Source organism: Lepidochelys olivacea, assembly GCF_965140295.1.
Source record: "Lepidochelys olivacea isolate rLepOli2 genome assembly, chromosome: 1".
Classification (NCBI taxonomy): Eukaryota; Metazoa; Chordata; order Testudines; family Cheloniidae; genus Lepidochelys; species Lepidochelys olivacea.
This window is the reverse complement of record NC_140411.1, coordinates 342,590,987-342,615,549: the sequence shown is the minus strand read 5'-3', so window position 1 is coordinate 342,615,549 and position 24,563 is coordinate 342,590,987. Positions and strand designations below refer to the sequence as shown.

At 42.3% G+C, this 24,563-nt stretch overlaps 1 long non-coding RNA gene across 1 annotated transcript in view; it reads left to right on the top strand.

Annotated features, from left to right (window-relative positions):
- Positions 1–24,112, top strand: part of LOC311514837 — a 28,453-nt gene extending 4,341 nt beyond the window's left edge. The window contains exons 3-5 of the long non-coding RNA XR_014709950.1: positions 16,101–16,201; positions 22,045–22,231; positions 23,585–24,112. This is a non-coding gene — a long non-coding RNA (uncharacterized lncRNA). The remainder of the gene's footprint in view (positions 1–16,100; positions 16,202–22,044; positions 22,232–23,584) is intronic.
- Positions 24,113–24,563: the final 451 nt, after the last annotated feature.

The window sequence follows — 24,563 nt, the reverse complement described above, 5'->3', positions numbered from 1 at the left end:
TGCAGCACCTCCGGGTTTGAAGTGGTTTCCATTATATAAAGGGTTTACAGATTGGTTCAATGGCTCTAAGCACCCCCACGATACACATTGTTCCAGCACCCCTGGATACCACCGACGCTGGACAACAAACTGTGAGTGGAGAGCTGGGAAATTGCTAGAATGCATTAGTCACTCTCTACTGCAAGGGGCATACTGAGGCTGGTACTGTTGCTAAGACTCCTGGGGGGTGGGTCTTCACAGACATTGTTAATTTATTAATTGCTGGCCTTTACAACCTCATTCTGTTGTCTCCCCTTTCCTCCCCCCTCCACAAAGTGCTCCTTGTTTTAACCCCCTGAACTCAGTTCTCGCAAGTGGGGAAGTATTGCCTATCAAGGGCACCCAGGATGGCATATATAGTTTCTTGGTAAGCTGGTGCTGTCTAAGTTTTCACAAGGAACCAGTAGAAAATTGAAGCTGGTCTTTCTTGCCCCGAACACCAACAGGCAAAAGGGTTACGCAGCAAAGCCTGCAGAACAGACTACTTCAAATAGGCCTTCCCATGCCGTTAACCTGACCCCAAGGTTAAGAACATAAGAATATAAGAATGGCCATACTGGGTCAGACCAAAGGTCCATCCAGCCCAGTATCCTGTCTACCGACAGTGGCCAATGCCAGGTGCCACAGAGGGAGTGAACCTAACAGGTAATGATCTAATGAGCTCTCCCCTGCCATCCATCTCCACCCTCTGACAAACAGAGGCTAGGGATACCGTTCCTTACCTATCCTGGCTAATAGCCATTAATGGACTTAACCTCCATGAATTTATCCAGTTCTCTTTTAAACTCTGTTATAGTCCTAGCCTTCACAACCTCCTCAGGCAAGGAGTTCCACAGGTTGACTGTGCACTGAGTGAAGAAGAACTTCCTTTTATTTATTTTAAACCTGCTACCTATTAATTTCTTTTGGTGGCCCCCAGTTCTTATATTATGGGAACAAGTAAATAACTTTTCCTTATTCACTTTCTCCATACCACTCATGATTTTATAGACCTCTATCATATCCCCCCTTAGTCTCCTCGTTTCCAAGCTGAAAAGTCCTAGCCTCTTCAATCTCTGCTCATATGGGACTCGTTCCAAACCCCTAATCATTTTAGTTGCCCTTTTCTGAACCTTTTCTAATGACAGTATATCTTTTTGAGATGAGGGGACCACATCTGTACGCAGTATTCAAGATGTGGGCGTGCCATGGATTTATATAAGGGCAATAAGATATTCTCCATCTTATTCTCTATCCCTTTTTTAATGACTCCTAACATCCCATTTGCGTTTTTGACTGCTGCTGCACACTGCGTGGACGTCTTCAGTGAACGGTTACCACTACAATCTAGTTTAACCTGGAGTGAAACACCACCTCTGTTAAGTACCAGATTTGGCTAGTCACTAAAGTTCCTATGTAACACAAATGTCACTAATTGAATTATTTATGAAGTTATTTTTTCCCCAACGTCCACTGAAGAAATTGGAAGGACTCTCACTGGCTTCAGACAATGTTGGATCAAAGGCTTTCCGTAAGGTGACTAGCAAGGGATTTTAAACATAGGCCTGGGTCTATTTCTGCTCCCATTTACAACAATTTTAAAACTCCTGTTGAGTTCAGTCAGGCCAATGCTGAGCACTTTTGAAAATCTTACCGCCATTGCCACTGAATCTTATTTATTATTATACACAAAACTATGTGAAAAGAACATTATTAAGGTTGCAAAGTCAAGCACTCAAAAGTTAGGAAATGCCCTTATTCAGTTTGCCTGTGCCCCATTAAATGGTGTATGCGTTACAGTCTTTGGTTAAATGATCACATACAATTGTTTCCCCACAGGGCTCTGGCACCTTAAGTGTACAAAATGAAAAAACAAAACAAAACAAAAAGTTGTTTCAAAATGACAAGCCAAAATGATTTGCTCTGACATTGTTTGGACTTTTTGGCCTTTTGTTCTGGAATTCCAAGGGAAACCTGTGTCATCAAAATTCTTCTACCAGTTGGACCAATTTTTCTCGTTGGCATTTTTAAATCCACCTTCAGATTCGTGGGAATGGCTCAATTCCTTCTCCCCCCCATCCGCGCCCGCCAAAAAAGAGCCATAGGCAGACACCCAACATACAAAATTTCATGCCAAATAATTAAAGTTTGCAAAATGATAAGCAACTGAAAACAGGCTCTTTTAATGGGAAGTATAGGGCAACTTTAATCGTAGGTGGTGCTACCAGCTCCACCTATTATTTATATGGGGGTGGTGCCTAGCAGCTCCAATTAAGGACCAGAGACACTTTGTAGTAGGTACTGTATAAACAAGGAAAGCTGGAGAAAGTCGGGAAGTCAGGGAAGACCCTCTTTCTGCTGCATCAATGGAGTTCATAGTCCTAATGACTCTGCTACAGAATTTTAATTCAGAGATCATGGAATCATGGAATCATGGAAGGTCAGGGTTGGAAGGGACCTCAGGAGGTCATCTAGTCCAACCCCCTGCTCAAAGCAGGACCAACCCCAACTAAATCATCCCAGCCAGGGCTTTGTCAAGATGGGCCTTAAAAACCTCTAAGGATGGAGATTCCACCACCTCCCTAGGTAACGCATTCCAGTGCTTCACCACCCTCCTACTGAAATAGTGTTTCCTAATATCCAACCTAGACCTCCCCCACTACAACTTGAGACCATTGCTTCTTGTTCTGTCATCTGGTACCACTGAGAACAGCCGAGCTCCATCCTCTTTGGAACCCCTCTTCAGGTAGTTGAAGGCTGCTATCAAATTCTGCCTCATTCTTCTCTTCTGCAGACTAAAGAAGCCCACTTCCCTCAGCCTCTCCTTGTAAGTCATGTGCCCCAGCCCCCTGATCATTTTCGTTGCCCTCCGCTGGACTCTCTCCAATTTGTCCACATCCCTTCTGCAGTGGGGGGACCAAAACTGGACGCAATACTCCAGATGTGGCCTCACCAGTGTCAAATAGAGGGGAATAATCATTTCCCTCAATCTGCTGGCAATGCTTCTGCTAATGCAGCCCAATATGCCGTTAGCCTTCTTGGCAACCAGGGCACACTGCTGACTCGTATCCAGCTTCCAATCCACTGTAATCCCCACATCCTTTTCTGCAGAACTGCTGCTTAGCCAGTTGGTTCCCAGCCTGTAGCAGTGCACGGGATTCTTCTGTCCTAAGTGCAGGACTCTGCACTTGTCCTTGTTGAACCTCATCAGATTTCTTTTGGCCCAATCCTCCAATTTGTCTAGGTCACTCTGGACTCTATCCCTTGCATTGGTGCCTTTTAATTTATTTTTTTTCCCCATGTTTCTGCCAGAGTGAAAGTCTCTGAAACCAGAAGTGCAGGCTTCATTCACTAAGAGTTATCACTTAATGGTTGAGGAAGCAGGGTCCCTTCCAGGCCATCTCCTTTCTCTGAGGAGGGACTGTAAGATCCGGTGAGAGCAACCGTGCAAAAACCTTCCATTGCCACTTGGTTCTGCTGCTGACCCACCTTGACAGTGGACAAGCCCCTTCATCTGTAAAGAAGACTCAGTCTACACTATGGCTGCTACAAGACACAGCTATGGAGCTGCAGCTGGAATGTAGATGCTTCCTGCATTGACAGGAGGGCTTTTCCCCATCCATTAACCCACCTCTCCAAGAGACAGGAGCTAGCCTGCTGGAAGAATTCTTCTGTCGACCTAGCTGGTCGATTAAATCCACCTAAAGGAAAACCATTACGTACCAACTAGGGTTTCCAGGTGATCTTTAAGAGTAGTTCCAGGTAGACTGCATTGCAGTGATTCAGCTTGAAAATCAGTCTGTGGATATCGAAGGAACAGTTATGATTTGCTTGTGAGACTTCATTCATACCAGTGGGATTCAGGATGTGCAAAGGGGCATGAAAACAAAGAGAGAAAAAGAGTATAGCCAATTTGTTTTAATCTCCAGAACAGATTCCCCAGCTGCCTTCCATGTTGTATGGTCTTTTACACCTATGCAAAGCAGATAATGAAAACACTGTCAATTCCGAAGAATAGTATTTTACACACACCTTGCACAGGTGTAAATGACTACCCAAAATATAAGATGCTGGAGAACCAAGCCTTCCATTTGGATTAGGTTTCAGGAATGAATGAAATTTGCTCTTGGTTCAGATGTGAGCGCTACACAGTATGATAATTCTCTCACTCATGGGTTACTTCTTTCACAGTGTGTTCAGAGGGGATAATCTCAAGTCATTGTTGACTTGCCGTATTTCTTTTGGCTAGAAGAGCCTGCAACTCTTGAAAGGTGATTTTGGTTCCACCTAATGGTCTAGCTTACTTTTTGGCTTAATTAACTAGCCTCAGCCAGACCTGGGTAGGAATCAGTTTTCCAGTCCCTTGACTATTTTCAAGAGTTAATTTTTTTTCTCATCTTGAATTGGGAGAAAAAGTCAAAATCTCCAAAAACCAGATTGCCAACTGAAAAAACGGAAAAAAAATTCAGCTCGTGTCAACCAAAAAGTTTTGTTTCATAAGTTTAGGAATGTTTCATTTTGATTTTGACCCTGTTTTCTTTTAAAAACCTTTAGTCTCATTAGCTTAAATTTCCAAAACCGAAAGTCATTTAGAATTGGAACACCAGAATTTTTAGTTTCAAGAGTGTGAAAACAAAATGTTTCAACCATATGGAACCCCCCCGCCCCAACATTTTTTCGGGTCAGGAGATTTAGCCGAACTGACCCTGATTCGCGACCAGTTTTGGTTTTCACAAATCAGCATTTTTTATTTAAAAAAACGTTTCCCAACAAGCTGCAGTCTCCACACAGAGCTGTGTTTAGAATTGCTTCTGAAGTGATGGAGAGTTACCTGGGAGATCACTATACTGTTGTTTGGAGCTCTCTAGTCTCCTGGCAACTATTCTTTGTTTAATAAACGTTAACCATTCTGTTAGCAAGGCAGGGACTGTTTTACTATGTGTATGTACAGCACCTAGCACAATGGATCCTTGATCTTAGTTGCTTACCACAATATCAAGACCAGAAATTCAAGTGGATGCTTTGTGGTTCTTGAACTCACACAAGTTCTTATTCTGAAACTTTCCTCTCAACCCTGTGCTTGAGTGACTCCTTCAGTAAAACTGTTTTCAGTCTTCTGGGAGCAAGAAGAGTAGGCTGCAAAGAAGAAACTTGCATCATTTGTGCATGTTTGCTATGTGAATGGAGAAGACAGCATTGAGCAACAGTACAGTGTATTCCACTCTGTTGTGATGTGTGAATAATTTACAACTCACTTGAGGCTCGGCATCTCATTAGTTCTGGGTGGGTCTCTCTTAACACTAGGCAAACCTGACATGTTTCTTTTAGCAGGTCTGTTGGGATGTCCACATATCCCCCCTTAATTTTGGATGGAAATTGGTGAAATTTGGTTCAATTTAACCCCGCTGTACATCTTGGCCATGCTATAGTGGTCAGAACATAACACAGGCTTGGGACAGAGATCATAAAGTTAGCTAGTCTCAGACTGAATGGCCACAGAGAAGAAAATGAAGGACAAAATAAGATAAAGCAGCAAAAATACCCAACAGCAGCTGGAAAGTAAGAGAGAGGGAGAAAGAGAGCAATAATAGGGAGTCTGCAAAACACTTTCCTCCCTATCTTTCTTCCTTCTTCCCTTCTATTACTTTCTTTTTCTTCTGTCCCTCTGCAGTCAGTGGTTATTGCCTTCAGCCAGCGGAACCAAGTTAGGCTATTCCCTACTGGGGATGCTTGAAGAGTGGACAAATAAAGGTTAGCTCATATAGGGCGGCGGGTGTGTGTGAAGGTAGCTAAGAGTGCTTAGTACTGCTTGTAGGTTCTGAGTTTTCCTCTCAGATGTAAACATCTTTATTCACAGTTTAGTCAGCCATGAGAATGACCAAAGGATTAGAAAATATACCATACAGCAGGGGTAGTCAATAAGCGGCTCGCAGGCCAACTCCGGACCCCCAGATGCTTTTGAATGGACTGTGACATCTTTTTATTTACTTATTAGTATCATGATCGTTATTATTTTTGTATTATTTTTGCTGGAGTTTGGACCTTGACTCTACTTCGACCATGAAATTTGGACCTTGATAAAAAATAATTGATTACCCCTGCCCTCAAGTGATAGATTCAAGAGGCTTGATCCGTTTAGCTTAACAAAGAGAAGGTTAAGAGGTGACTTTATCACAGCCTTTAAGTACCTATCTGGGGATCAGAACTTTGTTAACAGAGAGCTTCAGTCAAGCAGATAATGATATAACATGATCCAAAGGCTGTAGGTGAAAGCTAGACAAATTCAGACTGGCAATAAAGCATTTATTTTTTAACAGAGATGGTAATTAACCAATGGAACATCTTTCCAAGCCTTCTGGTGAATTCTCCATTGCTGGAAATTTTAAATTCAAGACTGGATGTTTTTTCTAAAACGTATGCTCTTGTTCAAAGAAGAATTAATGGTCGGAAGTTCTATGGGCTGTGTTATGTAGGAGGTTGCACAAGATGATCACAATGGTCCCTTCTGGCTTTATAATCTGAGACCTCCAGAGTGGATGAACTCAATGTGTGCTCTATGGAGATATTCTTGAGGACCACACAGAAACTTAACTTTGTGCAGAACGCAACTGCCTCATTTATCAGTGTCTCCTACAGGAAACATACTCTATCTGACCTCCATAATCTGCACTGGCTCATTTTTGGGTGCAAACCAAAGTATTTGTTTTAGTCTACAAGGTCTAAAACAATTTGTGCCCTGGGTAACTCAGAAACCAGGTCTCTTCTTGCTGGATACCATGATTGCAGAGCTCTACTGAATAGGTTCAGCTAACAGCCCCCAGATTTAATTGGGAGGCAGGTTAGGCCCAGCGAAGGGTCATCAACTCTAAGATTTAGTTCCCCATTAGTCTGTCGGATCCCACATTTGTTGATCTTAAGCATCTTCCCCCCCACAATGTTTTTCTTGGCAGGAAAGGCTGAGTGTGGAAAAGGGAAGAGTCTGTGGGTGGTTGGATAAGCTAGGCTGGTTTTCACTTTGGCTATTGATTCAATGTATAAGATGGTTCTCACTGGGTTGTATATTTTGTCTGAAGATCAGGAGGGGAGGATAGTCAAATTAAAAATATCCAAATAAATATATAAATAAAATTAAATATTATGCAAATTTTATTGTGAATATTGGGCATCATTCTTTCTATTCTTGTCTAGCATTCTTTTTCCAATGGTTGTTTTCTGCTGCAAAATACAAGGGTCAAATGGGTGACCCCCCCCTTTCTATCCAGGTCCCTATTTTCTCATCATTCCACACAGCAGATACCCAATAAAGGGTGTGAAAGTTTTGTAAATGGTCTCTTCTTTGGTCTCTTGGTCTTTTCTTCAGCTGTTTTGAGTTATGCAACTGACAACCTTCCAAAGGACATCTATATAGGGTACAGGGTTGATGAAAAGCTCTTATCTCTGAGGGGTTACTGCAAAGACAAAAGTCCTTGGGGAACTCCTGTGTGAAACTCTTTTTGGGGATGATTTTGCTCTGCCTAGTCAAAATGAAAGTGACCTACTACTTATCCTGGACTGGTTCTCAGAGGCAACTAATCAGGTTGGAATTACCATCTGCCTGGGAAAAACTGAAGTCCTCTTCCAACCAGCACCATCAACAACTACCATTGAGCCAAACATCGCCACAGATGATATAAAACTAAAGAACATTAATCACTTTACATACCTTGGCAGCAGGGGTGAAAGTAATAATAAATTCTTACCCGTACAGGGGCCAGCTCCGGCCCCCGGAAGGGGCAAGGCCTCGGGCAGAAGGGGCAGGGCCTTGGGAGGAAGGGGCATGGCTGGGGGGATTTAAAAGGGCCCAGGGCTCCGGTCGCTGCCGCGGTAGCAGTGGTCAGGAGCCCGGGCCCTTTTAAATTGCCGGCCCTGGGGCAGCTGCTTCTTACCGGTATGCTGTACCAGCCCGTATCGGCTCACTTTCACCTCTGCTTGGCAGTACCATCTCATGTGTTAGTTCCTGGATCAAGAAATATCAAACAGAATAAAAAGGCAAGCCAGGCTTTCAGAAGATTTTACCATAGGCTACTCAACCAGCATTCCATCAAACTGTCAACAAAACGGATGATATACAATGCAACAGTGCTCGTGTCCCTTTTCTATCGTGTGAAACTTGAACAGTTTACCACAGATGCATCAAGCAACTTGAAAAATTTCACAAGAGCTGCCTTCTGCCTATTCGGAGAGTCTGCTGACAATACAGTGTCAAATATTAACATCCCAGAAATAGCAAAAACAACTAGCGTTGAAGAAATGATTGTCAAAGCTCAGCATTGATGGACAGGTCACGTTATCAGAATAAGTGATGACAAACTCATAAAAGGAAGCCCTCTATGGTGAGCTGAAACTTGGAAAGTGCAGGTACAGTGGTAAACATAAATGCTGCACAGACACTGTTATGTAGAATCCTATCTCATGGGGCATAAATATTGATCATTTCAAAGACACAGCAAAGGACAGATCTGAATGGAGAGGAACTATCAATAAAGTTTGTAAACACTTTGAGAAAGATGGACACAAAATGACTGAAAAGGGGCCCAGCCCTTCATGCCAAATCTTCAGCAGGAGTCTATACATTCCTATATTATATCTATTTGTGATCTAGCTCTCCACAGATCAGACTAAACAGCCACAAGAGAACAAATCACAGAATTGGAAGGGACCTCGAGAGATCATCTAGTCCAGTCCCCGCACTCATGGCAGGACTAAGTATTATCTAGACCACAAGTTTCATGACCCATGGGCCTTGAACCCAGGTCCACAAGAGCAGCCATGATTCAACCTTCCATTTGGCAGCGTGCTGATAACTGCTGACCAAGAAGCAATGAAGCCCAGCACCAGTTTGAGGCTCTGTCCCAACGTCCCAGTGGTGGAGTCCCAGAGCAGCTGATTGGCCCACTGGCCCTACTTAAGCTGAGAAATTATGCCTCCTGTTCCCGCTCCCCATCCCCAGCTTGACTTCCTGGTGTCCTGAACTGACCTGGCATGGCTCTTTATGTCTGACTTATGGCTCTGATCTCTGGTTTGTCTCCTGCTTCTAATCTCCTGCTATCTTGACTCATCTGACTCTTGACTCCTGACTGTGGACTCTGGCTCTGACCACTAGGTCTGGGTACCCATGACCTGTCCTTGACAATGAGATGCTGTGATGTCATTGATGGATAGCTTTTGCCCACTAATGGCCTTGGAAGTTTTCTAAATGAATCAGTGACAAACCTGAGCTGTTCTGAGACAAAGGATGGTCATGGGCTTAAGGTACTGGACTGGGACTCAGAATAGCTAGGTTTAATTCCAATCTCCACCACAGATTCTCTGTGTGACCTTAGGCAACTCACTTAATCATTTAATCTCGGTGTCTCAGTTCTGTAAAATGATGACGCTGATGATGAAGACTGTTGTTTACTATGTATATCTACAGCACCTAGCAAGACAGGCCCTCATTTGAGTTGGATCCTCTAGGACTTTAACGCACATAACAATAATTGGGCTAATATTAGTATTCAATAAATAAGCAGCCTTGCGTGTATTTGAAACATGTTCCTTATAACTAATGAGACAGCACAGAGTTCATTCAAGAATGTTAACACTAACTGGGTAATAATGCTACTGGTTTACTGGTGAGAATGCATTGAATTTCAGTCTCTGAAAGGGCCTAGTTAAAAGACGGTATCTGTTGAGCTAACATGATTAAACAAGACAGGTCTGGCAGAACTCTTGCAAATAGTCATATCTTAAACAAAAGGCATCATTTTCCTATTTTTACAATTCAAAATGGCATGCTTACCGGGACTGTAATTACTCATATGTGGTGTAACTTAAGCTTCTTCCAGTGTTATTACCTAATTGCGAATCATATATTTACATGGCAACCGCATGGGACGGGACATGTCTTCTAATTTTCCCATAATAATTCACAGCATGACTTTGCCAAAAAACCACTGGAGAGCGTGACTGAGATGGGATCATTTAGCAATTTGAGTTTCCACACCTTTTGTGTGAGGCTGAGCTTTGTTTTACTTAAAGCAATAATTGCATTCTAATTTCATAATATTGATCGCGATTGTTTCATCACTCTGTGCCTTCAAGGAAAAGAAAAGGAGGGGAGAACCCAACAAATATTTTTTGATTAAATTTTTTATTCAAATGAGGTTTATAAGAAACTTTACCTTCTTCACAGGTGTTCGTTGTGAGGACGCTTAATTAACATTTGTGCAGTTTCCCCGTGTGAAGGAGTGCAAACACTCCATAGTTCAGGTTATCATTAATAAATAATAAAGCACATTTTAATGAATAGTGTGTTTACTAATAAATCATAGTTGGGGAGGTTGGTATGGCTGGGGTGCTGTAGCATAAAGATCAGGGAGGAGGACATAACGTTCAGGGCATTTAATTAACACAGGCAAAGTTTCAAAACCCACTGTGCGAAACATATAATTACAAATATCCTTGGGCTCCATCCTGTGAGGAGCGTAACCTCCCCTGCAAGGTGCTCAGCTTTCCCAGATCACATGGAAGTCAAGGGCAGATGAGGGCACTCAACACCACCAGGGGTCAGATCCAAAGCTCATTGATCCAAAGACTTCCATTCACATCAGGCGCTTTGGATTAGGCTCCGTACTGGGACCCTTCCTAGGCGGCGGGTGACCTAACTTGCATAAAAACAAAGCAGAGCCCAAGGTTTTACCCTCCACTTGAACAGAAACCAAACAGTTTTGGGGATCAGTTGTTATTATTATTTTCATTTTCATTTTTGTGCACTTCTCATCTGGAACTCAGGAGACTCGGGTTCTGTTCCTGCCTCTGAAACAGACTTCCCGTGTGACTTTGAGCACTTAATGCTTTGAGGATTCACTCCTGATCTGTAAAATGGGGATTATACTCCCCTCCACCCTGGGGGTTTCTATAGACAAATACTTTGGGCCTCCTCTCGTGCAAATTGGCTTAGTTGCATCGAGAGCCAGAGACTTATGCCTGTTTACAACAGCTAAGGAACTAAGGCCATTTCTGTCCATGAGGTGCTCAGCGACTACAGTGTTGGAAGACTACGGGGATGGTATAGAAGAACTAAACAGATTTCTGAGCTTGACCAGCTGAAATCCCTAAATATGGAAAAAGACACTGTCTGTCGACCGTCCTTATTAAAAACAACCCGGTTTGTAGTGCAAAATATTTATATGATGACATGTTCTCCTGTATAGCTATATGCAGAATGCAAAAATATAATTTTTTATGGGAGTTCTTTCTTTCTTTCTTTCTTTCTTTCTTTCTTTCTTTCTATTCAATAATAAGTGAAGTCCACTGGAGTCTTCCCATATTAATTTAACAGCTGTGGCCCAAATTGCCAGAATTATATGTGCACAGTACTTATGTACTTTTGCACATAACACCCAATGAGTGTGAATAAATTAAGTACTCTCAGACACATATTTATGTATGAGCCACCTCAAGATGAACATGTCCATATGTTTTGTGTTCACAGACTTTGGGACATTTGAATATATACATATAGAATTTCCATTGCTGACCAATTCATCTAGGGTTACATGATTCACACACGGAATAGGCAATGCATTCTCCAGGGTATATTTTAAGAAGTTATGAGCAATTACTCCCTTACACCAAACTCCACGATCATTTAATTAATAATACTACTTAGCACTTTTATGACAATTTTTTCATCTTCAAAGAGATTTATAGGCATTATATAGCTAATCCTTAGAGCACCTGTTCAAGGCAGTATTATTATGAGTTAAGTATTATTATCTCTGTTTTCCAAATGAGCAAAGAGAGGCAGAGAGGTTAAGTAAATTTCCCAAAGCCACAGAAAGCATAATGTCAGGTTTGGGATTAGGATTCAGTTCCCGTACCCGTGCTCCATGCTCAGGTCACAAAATATCTAAAAATATTTGGCCCAGTGAAGAGTCAGTGTTTCAAAAACTGGCAGAAGATGGATAATTCTGCCATCCGATTTCCCTTTTGCCACTGCAACTCTGCAGCTACGTGCTTAAGGTTATCCACTGCTCTTGGCTATTACTTGCCAAATGCTCAAGCAACAGCAAATAGCTCTGCAAAATATTAACTCTGAAGCTGGAAACATCAACACAATTATAGAAAATTGTTTTGAACATTAAAGGTCACCCAATTGTTTTTGCTAAATTTCAGAATTTGATTGGCGTCACTGTTTTTCTGTCATTACACCAACCTCCCTGCAAAATTCTCATGGTGAAGCTTTAAGAAATTAAGCCCCTGATTCTGAAAAAATATTTTACCATGTGCTTTACTTTAAGCATATGAATCTATGTACAAATGTGATTGATTCGCGATCCCTCGATTCGAGGTTGATCTCTACCATGGATTTACATATGGGTCCTGAGATGACTCAGGAGTCCGATCCTGGAACCGCAAATCTGCCCACAGGTACAGACATTTTGTGGCAGGCCAGCGGCCTGCTGGGAGAAAGTTATTTCTTTGTCCTTCCTCCTCTCTCTCTTTTCAGCTTTGATGGCAAGGTGCTTCTCCTCAAAGTGGGCCACAGCCTGATAGAGGACATGGTGCCACTGGGGTTGGTTGGTGGCTTGCTCTTCCCAGCTTGTGATGTCCACATCGGTTTTCTTAAGATACGCTTTCAGTGTCTCTTTGTAGCGTTTCCTCTGACCATGGGTGAGCTGAGAGTAGAGGACTTGTTTTGGGAGGCAAGAGTCTGGCATCTGCACACAATGTCCAACCCAATGAAGTTGGTGCAGGATGGTCATTGCTTCAGTGTTAGTGACATTGGCTTCAGCGAGGATGCTGGCATTAGTGCGGTGAACTTGCCACTTGATGCAAAGGATCTTCCAGAGGCATTGTTGGTGGTACCTCTCCAGACTCTTGAGGTGCTGTCGATAGGTCACCCAGGTTTCGCATCCACAGAGGAGTACTGGAACAGCAATTGTCTTATAGGTTTCAGAGTAGCAGCCGTGTTAGTCTGTATTCGCAAAAAGAACAGGAGGACTAGGGGCACCTTAGAGACTAACCAATTTATCTGAGCATAAGCTTTCGTGAGCTACAGCTCACTTGGTGTCCTGCTGCGGTCATGGTCTGGGAAAACGTGTCGAAGGAATTTCCCAAAGGAAGCACTTGCTCAGTGGATCCTGTGCTGGATATCACTGTTGATTTTTGCATTTTGAGAAAGTTGGCTACCAAGGTAGCAAAAGTGCCCAACTTTCTCCAAAATCTGACCCTTGATAGTGTTTTGTGGTACATCATGTGCTAGGCCTGAAGCAGGTTGATAGAGAACTTTTGTCTTCTCAATATTGATACAATGTATGCATTTGTCAAACCTGCATGCTCTCTTATGTGGATCTGAGACATGGACATTGCTTAGACAAGACATCAGAAGGCTGGAGGCATTACATATGCATTGCCAGCAGCGACTACAGGTTATAAGGTGGGTTGACTTTATCAGTAATAGGGATGTATCATTGAGAGCTGGCATCGGGAGGACTGGAGTCATCACTGGCCACTACCGCTGCCCTTTTTCAGTCATGTAACCTGCCTCAGAGACAAAGTCTTTGTACATCGAGCTCTGAAGATCAGACTTGAGGCTAGGCGAAGACACTACCTGCTCATGGACTGGTGGCAGCCACGCGGTTGCCCATGAATAATCTGGTTGCACCAGATCAGTTATAACCCTTTGGAGCTCTTAGATGCTTGGAATAAAGCTGTACATTGAGGTCATGGACATTGGGTGCTATGGACCACCGCTGTCTAAGGGTACTGTTATTATTTACTGTAAGCACTTGCTAAATTCCTGTTGACGTCTGCTCATACATAAAGTTAAGCATGTCAGTTAAAGTCAGATGGGTGTGTAAATATTTTGCCTAGTCAGGGTCTAAATAATAGAGGTTGTGTTTGTGCCATTAGCAGCAGTTATACCACTGGTAAGTTAAAAAGAGGTAAGCCTGATTTGATTCCTTAATTAGCACTCTTCCTCCTGAAGACTAAATCTGGCACACAGTTACGCCACACTGGCCAAATGCCCTGTGAAATACCACTTACTCCATGTCAGGGTTCCCTCCCCACTCTGAACTCTAGGGTACAGATGTGGGGACCTGCATGAAAGACCCCCTAAGCTTATTTTTTCCAGCTTAGGTTAAAAACTTACCCAAGGCACAAATTCTTCCTTGTCCTTGGAATGGTATTGCTGACACCACCAAGTGAGTTAGATAAAGATTTAGGAAAAGGACCACTTGGAATTCCTGTTTCCCCAAAATATCCCCCCAAGTCCCTTCACCCCCTTTCCTGGGGAGGCTTGAGAGTAAACACCGTGAGCACAGTCTAGACTCTTGGGTTTTTAGGATACTAAAAACTCCAATCAGATTCTTAAAAACAGAACTTTTATTATGAAGAAAAAAAGTAAAAGAAACACCTCTGTAAAATCTGGATGGAAGATAATTTTACAGGGTAATAAGATTTAAAACACAGAGGATTCCCCTCTAGGCAAAACTTTAAAGTTACAAAAAAACAGGAATAAACCTTCCTCTTAGCATAGGGAAAATTCACAAGCTAAAACAAAAGATACTCTAACGCATTTCCTTGCTATTACTTACTATTTCTGTAATTTTAGATGTATCATTCAGTAGGAGTTGGATTACTTGCTTGGTCTCTCTCTTTGTCTCCGGAGAGAACAACAAAAGCCCCAAACAAACCTTCCCCCGCAGATTTGAAAATATCTTCTCCCCTTATTGGTCCTTTTGGTCAGCTGCCAACCAGGTTATCTGAGCTTCTGAACCCTTTATAGGTAAAGGAGGGGTTTTATGCTACCCTTAGCTGTATGTTTATGACACTCCACATCCTATACTCAGGGCTTGCTCGGAGCTTGCCTGCTATATCTGACGTACCAGGAAAAAGAATGCCACGGTGTGAGCAGAGAGTAGATATATTAAGGGAAATTCTCCATGTACCAGTGCTGACTTGATCACTCAGAGTGCTGAACGAATCAGGAAGAATCTGGGTTCTAGCTTCCGCCCCCTCCCAAATTAGCCTCATTATTATCTATTATTTGTATGGCAGTAGTACTGAGAGGCCATGATGTTCTAGGCACTACGCAGACACATAGGGAGAAAAAGCCCCACCCTGTGGTTACAGCCAGGATAGATACTAACATCTCTTTCCCCAAGTGTAACATTATGTCTGAACTGAGCTGATCACGTTAACCGGGATTGAACCACAAAATAACATATTTGGGATCCAGTCTTGCATCCAAATCTACTATTGAAGTCAGTGAGGCGTGGCAGAAAGGACTGGGTCCCTGATCGCCTTTGAAACCAGTGCTCAGTTCTTCTTAAGCATAAAACAAATGGCATCCTTTAAATAGAAATAAACGGTAGGGCTACACATTTTATAATAACGAAAAAAGAGGGATTTTATATGGGCATCGTATTGCATAATAGGCAATAATGCTAATAGAATTACCGACATTATGGGCTGCTAAAGGGACAGTTAGTAGCTTGTCTAGCCAACATTTCTATAATTTACTCTGTGTCTATTTAGCCTTGATATACTGCCTAGGTCAATTGCTCCGCTACTTGACTAGCTTACTGCTTCCTGAGTTATAAAGGAGAAAAGTGTGCTTCCTTAGCAATGACCTCTCGTCGGCAATGACCTCTCCTCATCAAGCTTCTCTCTCATGAAACTCAGTGGTGTCGTGTATTAAGAGAGAGTGTTGAGCTGTTAATATCAGTAGTTAATTGGCAAAGTGCATAGGATGCAGATATTTCAATATAGAGTGTGGAGATTTTAGAAAAGCTGAAATGCATAGAGCAGGCGATAAGGATTTATTATTAGAATAGGTTAATGAGTCCACTCCCCCCCACCCCCTTCTAAATTGCCCATCCTTTCCCCTGAAGAGTGGTGGAGAGTATGGTTATTGGGGCTAGATAAAGTTTTCGGTTAGTTTTGCAGCGTCATTGTTGTGAATAGTTAGTTGACTTTGGTGATAGCGTGATGGTTGCATTGTATGAGATGTGTAAGTAACAAGTGTATTTTTAATTCTTTTGTTTCATTAGGATTGGATTCATCCTTTGGCCAAGTGATGGTTGTGAATTTAATATTTGTGTTATGGTTGCGCCTGGAAGGACAAACTGGGATCCGGGCCCTATTCTGCGAGGTACTGTGTATACACATGTTTATAGACAGTTCTACTACAAAGATCTTATTGTGTGAACAGCCAAGATGAGAAATGGCAGTATTATTGCCCCAATTATTTTACAGATGGGGAACTGTGGCAAGGAGATGTTAAGTGATTTGCCCAAGATCACAGAAGAAGTCTGTACTAGAGCAAAAATATTCAACTCCTGAGTCCTGCTCCAGTTCCCAAACTACAATATCCTTGCTCTCAAAGGAAGTCAGTGGGGGCCCTTACACTGACTTCATTAGGTTTGGGGTTGGATTTTTAATAAGCGATGTTCTAGATGGATATAGGATAGCAATAATTAGACCTGGTCAAAAATTTTGCCACAAAATGAAACATTTCAATAAGGTTGAAACAGTTTTTTTCCAGAATCTTTCTTTTTGCAAAAAATTTCAAGATTTCTACTTTCTGTCCTGATTCAGGATGAAACTAAATTTTGGAGTCTTGGAATTTCCTGTGGGATGGAAATTCTGAATTTCAAAAGAGGTCTAACAAAAATAATAATATGATATTTAAGTGAAATAGTGAAAATAATAAGCAGCCTGCTGAGTAAGCCAATATAATGTGTATAGGATAAGAATGATTTGGATTTTTATGGATACTTTGGGTAACATTTGCAAAAATTCCTAAGTACCTTAAAAGCCCAAATCCCATTGTTGGAATTCCGAGTACGTCTATACTGCAAAGAAAAACCCACTGGGCTGAGTCTGAGAGCCCTGTCAATTGACTTGGGCTCATGGGGTCAGGCTGCGGGGCTAAAAATAACAGTGTAGATGTTTCTGCTCAGGCTGGAGATCGGGCTCCAAGACCCTCCCCCATCACTGGGTTTCCGAGCCTGGGCTCCAGCCGGAGCAGGAATGCCTACACTGCTATTTTTAACCCTGAAGCCGCAGCCCCATGAGCTCAAGTCAGTTGACCTGGGCTCTGAGACTTGGCGTTGTGGATTTTTCTTTGCAGTATAGACATATCCATTAGCTCCTAAGTCACTTCATTTGTGACAGGTTTACCCTTTTTCTGAAGGTCTTAGATTGCATTTTGCACATTAATTAAACCTTACAAGACCCTGTGAAGTTAGCAAAGTGTTTTTATCCCCTGTTTCACGCATGGGTAAACTGAACCTCAGAGTTTAAGGCCAACATTTTTCAAACCGGAGTGCCTAAGTGAGAACGCAAGAGTTCTGACCTTTGATGGAAAAAACCTCAGATAGATCAGGCCGGTCACTGGCCTCAGTCTGACAAATTCTATCCCATTCTATTCTATACAGGTTCTTATACTGCTCTCATCACTGTATTATCTGAAAACCTTCCCTCAGTTCATTAAGTGACGTGAAGCACTGAATCACATAGAACTAGTCACATGATTAATTTACAATTAAGCAGGCACTTCTCTGCTTTTCTGGATCAGGGCTCAAGTTCCTTCCTACCAAATGCCTAGTAAATTCAATGGAAAGACTGATTGAACTCACTTGGTTTTGGATTAGTCCTATAATCAAACAACAAAAGAGAAGGTTAGAGAAACATCAACCAAGCAAATGAAAGTGAGATGGGCACAGGTTGGTTGGCCCTTTAAGGGTAGCTGGGCTTAACCACACCTGTGCCACACCTGTGCTAGATCCACCCTCCCCATCTGGTCTTGAGCAGCTGGGCGATTTCTTTAAAAAGAGCTGAGAAAACTCAGTTTTCTGTGGAAGGCCCTGAATGAGGGTCTGCAGGAGACTGCGAGGGGCTTCCAGGGAAGGAGCCTGGGAGTCAGAGCTCTATGTCACGGTCATAGAAACTAAAAGGTAGCCCAGAGGGGCTGTGATGTGCCAGAGGACTTCAGGGAAGGAGCCTGGGAGTCAGGGCTTACAAGATCCAGAGGTTAAAAGTTAACTCTGAAGTGTGGGCTGAAGAAGAGCCTACATGGAAATTTTGTTTGGACTTTTATTACCCTGTGAGGGGATTGAACTCAGGGTGATGCAGCTGGAGGGCTGTGCCATGTGACCCGCCTGGAAGAGAAGGAAAACCCTAGGAAGAAGGAAACCAAGGCAGGGAGCACCTGGAGTGCCAGGCTTGGCCAGAAGGGAGTGCTACAGGGCAGGTAAGCCTTGTGGCAGAGATATTTAAGATAATTAACTATATTTATTCAGAAAAAACATATAACGATCAGGTTCAGCTGTAAGGTGAGGCTGTAAGTCATTGCAGAATTTGGCTTCCTGTGTGCTTAGTTTTCTTCAAACTGCATGATGAAGCTGCCATAAACTTCGTTTTTGATTTTGGTAAGTTGTGTAGTTGTTTTCACATTGCACTTAGTAAACAGATTAGTGACTATAGTGAAGTGTTAAAACATTTTGGCCAGGCATAAGGTAACAAACCAGCTAACAAAAGGGGCCAATAAATTCTCTATTTTTAAATAGGCATTTGCAAGAGACAAGATGAGACAAATTATCCCTTTTAAGAAGTTTCCAGTGCAATAAAATTTTACACCCACAATACAACATATAATATTTATATCTATGTGTCTGTATCTTTTTTAAAAACGTACCCTTTGCCAAGTTACGAAGTACAACTTGTCAAAGTTACGTCAAGTTTGTAAATCTCCTTTTAAATGAAATTTGTCAGACATCAGTCTTTGCTTGATCTAGGCAGGATCCTCATTTGGCAGAGGTTTTTGGAATACAAATCTCTGTATCATTTTTCTATGTTTCTCAGCTTTTATATGTAGTTGATAAAACAGGTAGGCAAGTAGGAGATGTGAATGTTATTTTATGGTATCTACTAAACTTTTCCTATGCACTGTAGCAATCATTAGATATAAAAGGAAAGTAAAAATGGATCGGTAACTTTTCCTAGGCAATGATATGGACCCATTATTTATTTTCTTTTAAATACAGATGAGTTCATGTTTCAGAGCAGCAGCCGTGTTAGTCTGTATTCACAAAGAGAAAAGGAGGACTTGTGGCACCTTAGAGACTAACAAATTTATTTGAGCATAAGCTTTCGTGAGCTACAGCTCACTTCATCGGATGCATTCATCCACTGAATGCATCCGATGAAGTGAGCTGTAGCTCACGAAAGCTTATGCTCAAATAAATTTGTTAGTCTCTAAGGTGCCACAAGTCCTCCTTTTCTCAGATGAGTTCATGTATCTGTTTTTCCCATGATCTGATTAAGGGCTGAATGCTACTCCCATTGACGTCAGTGGAAAACCCATCCATGCCTTCTCCATCCACTGACTTCAGTGGGACCAGTGGAAGGCTCACATTCATTTGGATGCTAACTCAGCATGAAAACTTGGTTTTCAAATCAAGCTGTCCAGGTGGTGTAAATAGTCATAGCTGCATTGGTTTCAGTGGAACTAGGACAATTTATGCTACCTCAGGATCTGCCCCCCAAGAGTTTAGGTCCTCGTTCTGATCCCATGGCAGTCAATGGAGTAGGTCTTTGTGCTTAGAGCCCCTCCTGACTCCCACTGAAGTCAATAGGAGCTTGGAAGTCGGCTTTAGTAGGAATTGGATTAGGCCTTCAGTCACGAATCTAGTGCATTCATGACTGAGGGTACATCTGCACTGCAAATTAAAGTGTAATTGTAGCACAAGTAGGCATACCTGCACTAGCTTTAATCCACCTAGCGTGGGAAACAATAGGAGTGAAAATATGGCCGCATGGGCTAGCTGTCTAGGTAAGCTCTGTGACCATGAGTCCGTACTTGGGTTGTAGACCTGAACCAGGATCCATTCTGCTGTATCTTCAATAGCACAGATATAGGTGTGAGGTCTTTTTTAGGAGTGGTGGGTGAAATTCTGTGGCCTGCATTGTGCAGGAGGTCAGACTAGATGATCATAATGGTCCCTTCTGACCTAAATATCTATGAATCTATGAATCTGTGAATCTTCAGGGCTATTGTTATCTCGCTAGCCTAAATCTCATCTTGATCAGTGGTGTCGACATACCCTTAACACCTGTCTATATGGAGAGTTAGTGGATGGCAAGCCGGGGTGTGAACCCACCTCTCACTAGCCTGCCAAGCACTAACTGGCTGTTCACATCATGCACTAAAACTTCCATAGTGTGTACTGACCTAGGGCTGGTTGAAACACCAGTATGTCAGAGCTCACCACACAACTTTTAGTGCATAGTAGCAGGGTTTGCATGGCTAGTTAGTGCGCGGCATGCTGGAGTGCTGTAGATTTACACTCCAGTTTGCCACGCACAAACTCTGTCTGGACAAGCACTTAACTGTGGGCAGAACCCCTCTGTCATTAGTAAGGGTGCATGTGGGCCCAGGGGTCTGCCTATGCAGATGCAGTCAATTACAGGTTCAGGGCCTAATTTAGTACATACTCAAATCCATTGCTGTTTTCTTCTCTCTTTTCTTGTAACTGCTGGGCTGTGCAGTGCATGTGTCATGTGATGAGTTCCACCATAAACTCAATAACCTTTTCTATTGCAGGTAATTATTTTTTTTGACATCTCTTTAATCTTGAAAGGATTGCAATTTGATCTCTAATCCTGCTTTATGGAGGTAGCTAATTGCATATTTTGCCAAGCACTTGGGCTTTCTTCCTCATAACTTTTGTTTTGAATGCTACATGAAAGCCATTTATGATGCACTTTACCAGCCAAATATATGTAATATTACATATTATTAGCATGCTTTTTAAGAGCTTGCTTTTGTTGTTCTTCAGCCAAAAGCAAATAACTCTTTCCCTTGCATCATAAAAGATGGTTACAGAACTTTCAAATCATGTTGTCCAGCCCTATAACGTTTCCTACCCAAGTTACTACTTATCAAAATAATGATATTGAGAATCTTTCAGATGTGGAAGCCACAACTGGGTGCCCAAACCCTGTATTTGGAGGCTCAAGGCAGCATTAGATGTTTAAAATTGGTATTTATACACTCCATGATAGTTCAGAAGATTTTTTTCCCTCAATGCCCACCTCCTTTCCAGCCTGGACACCCACCAGCCACACAAGTTTTCCATTGTGTGTCAAAAGCCCTGTGGTGGTGAATCCCATTAGTTAAGTAAGTAACATGAGAAGGACCCACAATGCTATTTTTTATGTTTATCCTCTGCAAGAATTGAGCATGAATATGATGTATTTCATGTTTCTAAACTAGAGTAAAATGATGATGTTGAAACGTAAGCTTTTTTCATTTTGTCTTGACCTGAACTTAGGAATTTGACAGGTCCCATCCGCCCTCTCTTCCCTCCTCTCTAACCTCCCCCCCCCCCCCACAAGTTTTAGATTTCAACACTACATATGGCAATTATACATAAAAGATCCAGTTGGAAAGGCAATGAACGTCTTGTTGATGACATTCCAGTGACAAGTGAACTTAACACAGTTTGCAAAATGTAGCTTGCTTCAAACGACTTATTGAAAACGTACAAGATCTGTCAGTTTTGTTAATGCAACAACCTTAGGAAAACTTTTTCTTTTGTCCTTTCTTTTTGAAGCCACAAATATGTTACGAATAAACGACTGAATAGATTTAATATCTGACATAAAGAACCTTTGTCCCAGATGCCCAGACAATTTATAATGACTATGCTACATAAAGTGTGCTCTTGCTAGTTCACTTTACTTTAGTTTGCTATAATGACTAGATATTATTCTTTGAGTAGCTGGGAAAAAATTGCCATTAACCAATTAATGTCCTATAGGACACTGATACCAGCACAGATCCTTTTCCCATTTGAGCCATGTAGGCAAAATGTTTGGTCTGTATAGTAAAGGATTTAGAATTGCTTTTGTAGGCCTGTCTTGAATGCCTGCTGAAAAGATTTGGAAGGTCTTTAATTTTTAACATGTTGGAACCCTGTGTTTTTTCAGTTCACTTACAGCCATCAGAGTCCACTTTGTCCTCTGCTCTGTAGTGTGAGTGTATTTGGGTACCGCAGCAAGACATTGCAAGGATGAGAAACAATGTCTTTAATGCTGAAGATTTCATCCATGACAATTAGGATTCCTTTTTCCAGTGACTGCATTTTCACCTTCAAACCCCAAAGGTCATTGAGAGGTAATGTTTTCATTAAAACATACCTGTTAAGGTGACCTAAGCCTTAACATAAACAAAGTCTTTTAAATGCAGACACCTGAAATACCTGGTTTTCAATCCTGGCTCCAGTGTTTGAGTCTGAAAAGGTGAATAAGGCATACCAAATTCCTTTGTAGCCCAGTCTTCTAACCCTAAAGTACTTGCTTGAGGTAGGTTTCTTATTAAAGAGACTGTTCCACTTTAAAACAATTATTCATGTGCCAAAACCTTAGCTTCTTAGCAAATTTTAAACACATGAAAGCCTTTTAAAATATATCAAAGCTTTTAAGGACAAAAATTAGATAGCTTTTTGCTTCTTGATACGTTTCCAATGCTGTGTTTACTATAAAAAAGTGTAAAATGAGTTCTAACAGTAGGGAAGGGTATGTAGTATGATACAAACTCACAGCTTAGTCCTGGCCATTGATCCATGGAGACACAAACTGGACCAGATCCTCACATGGTGTAAATCAGTATATCGCTACTGAAGTCAATTTACACCAGCTGAGGATCTGGCCCAAAATCTATGGCATTCAAGGAGAATCATACTCATGAAACATGAGTCATATATACTGGTGACTCATGAAAAATATGAACAGTTAGGTAAAGCAGCAGACCCCCCGCCCTCTACATTGCTCAGCACCCCACTCCTTCTGTTTCATTCAGACTCTCCCAGAAGACAGCTATGAGATTTAAGTTCCTTCCACTTCAAAATGAAGAGGAATCAATTAAGGCCTTCCACCACCACCTCCTCCTCCTCTCCCCAGACCCAAGTTATTTTTCATGATCTGAACACACGATTTGCATTTATCTTTAAGTCTCAGAAGCTTGTGTCTATTATGTAGGTAACCATGGGCAGCAGGGTGTGTGTGTGTGTGGGGAGAGGTGGTTCCCCAATAAGATCTCTGATGTTATAGCTGAGTTACAAACTGCTAAAAATAAGGGCTTACATGGGAATGCTGACAACTTCAGCAGGGCTAGGTAGCACTTTTCTAACACACAGAGAACCATTTCTGAGCCTTTTGCTTCGATATCACCAGCTTAGATCCAGTCCTGGTTGCTAACTGCTGACAGTTGTCACCATTTGAGGGCTGTTTGGTGAAAGAAATTTGGTAGTTCCCTGTGGCCACGTGGCCACATTAAAATATATATATATATATATCACCAGCACAAATGACCCTGATTGATAAGCTTGTCAATTCCACACAGGAGGCAGCGTGGTTTAATGGATAGGGGAATTGGCTTTACAGTCAGGAAATCCGTGTTCTGTTCTCAGCTATGCAAGGCTGGGCAAGTCATTTCCTCTGTAACATTTTGTCTTTCTTGTCTCTTTAGATCACAAGCCTAATTGGAGCCGCTGGGCACTACTGCAATACAAATAAATAATAAGAGACTAAGGATTAAATGAGCCATGAACAATAAGGCCCAGATCCACAGAGGGACTTAGGGACTGTAACACTGAGCGTCATGGTGCCTAACTTTGGGGTGCCTAGAAAGACAGAGAAACAACCCTGCCATCTGCAAAGCCTGCGTTAGGCTCCTAGGCTCACCATACAATGAATGGAGAGAGACGGTGCCTTAGAATGTGATCCACAAAGGCCAGCATGCTGGGCGCGGAGCTGCCCAAGCTAGCCAATGGGAGAGGCCTACCAGAGGGGTGTGTGCTAAGCCCACCCCCCACCCCATAGATATCTGCGTCCCGGACTTACCGCCTATGTCAGTTTAGCGATCCACGAATCAGAACCCGCCCCTGAGAGTCAGATAGCTTAGGCTCCTAAAGTGTTTCTTGCTGGAATGACAAGTTTCAGAGTAACAGCCGTGTTAGTCTGTATTCGCAAAAAGAAAAGGAGGACTTGTGGCACCTTAGAGACTAACCAATTTATTTGAGCATAAGCTTTCGTGAGCTACAGCTCAAATAAATTGGTTAGTCTCTAAGGTGCCACAAGTCCTCCTTTTCTTTTTGCTGGAATGAATTAGGTGCCTGCCTCACTCCCCAGGAAACAGCCAGAGGAGAAAGAGGTGCGATGGGATGTTCTGATGTGGGGCTTCTTCAGCCTCTCTTGTGGGAGCTGTTCCACTGTGGATAAATTATGAGAGAGTGATTGGAGCAAGGGGACTGGATCCTGGGTTTTCCCACCTCCCAGGCAGGTGCCCTGACCACTGGACTACATTTATCCTCTCACTTTCTGGCCCCATGACTCTTCCATTGTGGATAAATACTTAAAGAGCCATTGGGACAGAGAGGGGGAGAGGGGATGAATGACTTGCACGATCTTGCAAGCTGCTGAGCGCCCTGAAGGCCCACGGACTCGAA